Here is a 4933-nt window from a genome sequence, read left to right on the forward strand (position 1 = left end):
CTCTTAGCAGGATCATTTGCCATGAAGAGTTTTTCCAAAACCTGCATCAACACTTGCATCAGGTTATGCACTGACAATGTATCTTCGGTACGATATATCAACTGTTTGGGGAGTACTCAGTCAGCAGTTCTAGCGAATATGACCAAAGACCTTCATTCTGTCTGGAACGCAACATCATGGTCCAAGCGGAATACATTCCTGGACTTTCCAACACAGTAGAAGACTGGAATTCTCGTTACCTGTCAGATGCCAGCGACTGGACCCTAAAGAGACAAGTTTTCTCATCTATTATGCACTTGTGGGGTCCACTCCACATAGACTTATTCGCCTCTCGGCTGAATTCACGTCTACCAGTCTTTTACAGTTGGCGACCAGACCCAGACGCTCTAGCAGTAGACACTTTCCTACAGGATTGGTCCGGAGGTTGACACTACGCCTTCCCCCTATTTGCGATGATTTCCAGAACGCTCCTCCAGATACGTCGTCAGCAGGCAACATTGTTGATCATAGTACCATTCTGGACGTCACAACCATGGTTTCCCAGTCTTCTGGACCTGATTGTGGCGACTGCTTCCAGACCCTTACGGATCTCCACACCCTCTGTTCAGGAGGGCAGTCTTTCGCTTCTTGCATGCTTGCTTTCTGGAATTCATGGCAGATCCCAGACATTTCGAACTCAGCTCAACGACTCTTGGCAGGAGCTTGGGCACCAGGCACTCACAGATCTTACCGTGCAGCCAGGCAAACTTGGGCTTCTTTGAACGGGATTTGGATCCCTTTTCAGCCCCTGTAACCGGTATTATTTATTTTCTCACCTCCCTCTTCGATTTGGGACGCGCTTACAGGACTTTATCGCTCAACCATCTCTGCGGCACATTTGGGCTTTGAGGGTGTTCCAGTAGGAAACCATGCTGTAATTTGTTGTCTACTTAAAGGGATTCGACTCTCTAGACCTCCTGGGACGCTAAGGTGGTATTGAACCTGTTTCTATCGTGGCCTCAAAATTCAGATCTCTCTTTGAGGCACTTGTCGGCAAAATTAGCCATGTTGCTTTGCCTCATTTCATGCAATCGGGTTTCGGACGTACATGCTCTAGACTAGAACGCCAGATCCTTTGTTCCGGAAGGTGTAAGATTTGACATATCAAGTCGCACTAAGACCACGATTAAATCAGTCACTTACCCAAGTGTTCCCGACTAATCTAGCATTGTGTCCAGTTCGTACCTCTCAGTTCAGAAACGTGGATTCTCCGCAATTATTCTTATCCTTTAGACATCCTCACCTTCCTATATCTCTACAACGTTATCACGATGGATTAAATGGATCATGGTTCTAGCTGGCCTGAACATCTCCAGGTTTGGGGCTCATTCAACTAGGAGCGCTGCAGCATCAAAAACGATGGCGTTGGGTGGTCGATTGGAAGATATTCTTCGTTCAGCAGATTGGTTTAGAGAATCCACTTTTAAGGAATTTTACTTCAAACCTATCGAGCATGTTTTTTCTTCTGTTGTTTCTCAGCTTTAAACTTGCACAATGTGAGCTGCCGTGTCTTGAAATAAAATTATTTAAAATTAAAATCATGATTTTATGAAAGACACTAAATTATTTTCCTCTCCCATTGGTTGCATTTCAGTAGTTTTGTCTTTTTCGGAGGATCGCCGGAACCACAGTTTACAGGTTTGGTTTTATATACAATTCCTTGTTAGGAGATCTGGGTTGTAGATGCGATTATCATTATGGTTTGTTGCTTGTATAATTAGCTATTTCAGGGGCCTATAGTTTATTAAATTATTATGGTAAGTGAATGGTAGATAAAAATCTTTACAGAGTTCTTGAACTAATTGGTTACACAACCTCTGTCCCCTTATATTTTACAGGTTAATTCATCTGACCTCAATTAGGAACATAAGGCTAAGGTGAACAGGAGTTCTCTCCTCTAAAGAGTTTAAAGTTCTACAATTGCCTTGGAATTTTACAAGTTGTGTTCAGCAAGTTATTCAAGCATCATGGGACAAGTCTTTGTTACAGACAAAGAAAGAGGAGAATTGTGGGATGTGTTACTCCTCATGGCTATAGAGTGGGAGGGGTCATGTATACTCTCCTATTCATTGTTTTTTTCTATCAAATGTTGTATTTTCTTTGCTGCTGTTGGGAGTAACGTAAGGGTTAATGCACAATACTCGCCTCCGTGTCTTTCATAAAATCATGACTTTACATCATGTTTTAGTAAAATCTAATAATTTTGTTCACTAGACAGCTAGAATGTCCTGTAAAATAAAATGTGTCAAAACTGATCCATTGTAGACTTTCAATGCATACATTTCTGTGTTTAAGGTTACGCTTAGAGGTATGTGATATCTGATAGCACCTAACACGGTATGTTAGAGTGCTACCATATATTCATTTGAACAGGATATGTTCCAAGTCCCTCTCAACATCAGTCTCTGACCTTGATTCTTGTGATGCAATCCAGACTCCTTGTTACACTTGTATATCACAGCCCTGTTTGCAGTGGCATTTTTAACTTTAGCGTTGCCCTAAGCCCAACCTAGGGCAGTACTGCCTACCGTTAGCCACCTTTAGTATGATTTAAGGTCTATAGTTCGTATTGTTCAGAGAGGATAAATATATATATTATACACTTATTCCCCAAGTGGTTAATGCTGGCAGGCTCAAACAACCTTGTGTATATGTTTCTACCAGTGGTATACTTACCTTCGGTGCCACTTGCACCCCCCTTCATACTGTTGTCCTTTTAGCTGATCATTAGTATAAGATATCATATCAATGCAGGACTCTGAAGACTCTATATAGCCTTCCATATTGTTAATGTGCCAGTTGGGGAGATCAGTGATCTCGCTTTTATCGGCCCATTGACTTGTGATGTTACAGGGAGACCAATAGGCCGATTGAACTGCCTATTACACGGCAGAGGGGCTGCTACACCCTGGACCTGCTGCCCTAGTCCACCTAGGCCAGAATATGCCATTTATTGTTCGTGCAACTTCAGTTTAGATACATGGTTAAAGTAACAATCATTGTTATTTTATTGTCTTAACTCATCAAACACAGAACTGCCCTCACTATGCAGAGTCCCTCACCTTTGCTGACACAGACCTGTGTCAGTCTTGAACCTTGGCACAAGAGGAACATACACTAGAAGCACATGTAATTACCCTCTCTGGGCACATACTTTGCCTGACACTCATAAATTAAAACAACAGGGACTTTTCTGACATTGCATTCTAAATATATAGACATTAATATGAAGTTGGCCCCCCTGCTGTCTCTATAACAGCGTCCACTCTTCTGGGAAGGTTTTCCACAAGATTTTGGAGTATTACTGTGTGAATTTTTGCCCATCCAGTAGTGCATTTGCAAGGTCAGGCACTGATGTTAGGCCTGTCTCCCAATCTTTGTTCATCTCAAAGCTGTTCAATGGCCAGTCAAGTTCTTCCAGACCAAACTCATCCAACCATGTCTTTATGGACCTTGCTTTGTGCACTGGGCACAGTTACGCTAGAATAGAAAAGGACCTTTCCCAAACTGTTCCCACAAAATTGGAAGCATTGTACAAAATGTCTTGGTATGCTGAAGCATTAAGATTTCCCTTCACCGGAAGTAGGGGGCCCAAACACTGAGAAACAGCCCCATACCGTTATTCCTCCTCCACCAAACTTTACAGTTGGTACAATACAGTCAGACATGTAACGCTCTTCTGTCATCCGCCAAACCCAGATTTGCTTATCAGACTGCCAGAGAAGCGTGATTTGTCACTCCTCAAGACACGTTTCCACCACTCCAGAGTCTATTGGCAGCGTGCTTTACACCACCTGATCTGATACTTGGCATTGTACTTGGTAATGTCAGGCTTGCATGCAGCTGCTCGGCCATGGAAACCCATTCCGCAAAACTCCCACCACACACTTTTTGTGCTGATATTAATGCCAGTGGAACTCCGGAACTCTTCAGCTATGGAATAAGCAGGGTGTTGGCGACTTTTATGCACCATGCACCTCAGCACTCGGTGACCCGTCTATGATTTTATATGGATTTCCGCTTCGTGGTTGCCGTTACTAAACACTTACACTTTCCAATAATACCACTAACAGTTGACCGTGGAATATCTAGCAAGGGTGAAATTTCTCAAACGTATTATGAAGGTAGCATCCTATCACGGTACTTTGATTGCATTCACTGAGCTTTTCAGAACGACCCATTTTTTCCCAAATATTTGTAAATCCAGACTGCATGGCTTGGTGCTTGATTTTATACACTCGTGATAATTGGTCTGGTTAAAACACCTGAATTCAACAATTAAGAGGTGTGTCCCAATCCTTTTGTCTATAGCGGCTGTAAAAATACATATTTTGCCTTTAATAGCATTCCTTGGTTAAATTCTTAACACCTCATATTTGTAAATGATCCTAGAGGGAGGTTATTAAACTGTGGACTCCAATTTGGGTGACCAATGCCACCTATGATTCCAATACCTCAAAAATAGAAAATTGCCCTGTCATGCACCTGTACTGATATTTTACCCTCCCTGCTATTAAGTAACCCAACTAGACAAACATATAATGAATGTGCAACGTCAGGTGAATAGTCAAACCGACTGTATTATATTTAAATATTATGAAGTAATGAATGGATACGGTCACAAGCTCGGCACTCAGAGCACGTGGCTCGCCTCACTGCCTAGCTGCTACGTCAATGAATAGGCAGGAAAGCACAGAGAGTTAACCCCTCCCTGTACTGTGTGGCAAAAGTGCCAAGTCATGGTGAGCAGTGACGCAAAGCCCCGCCCACATGCAGAGGCGGGAGGGGGTGCGCCATGGAGGCGGGTGCGCGCGCAGCCTGACGTAGCAGCAGGGCAGGCGCACGCGGGGTTTCTCCTCCCTCTGTGTATACAGGGAAAGCGGTGTGTGACAGT

This window comes from Spea bombifrons, chromosome 3 (genome assembly GCF_027358695.1).
Source record: "Spea bombifrons isolate aSpeBom1 chromosome 3, aSpeBom1.2.pri, whole genome shotgun sequence".
Taxonomy (NCBI): Eukaryota; Metazoa; Chordata; class Amphibia; order Anura; family Pelobatidae; genus Spea; species Spea bombifrons.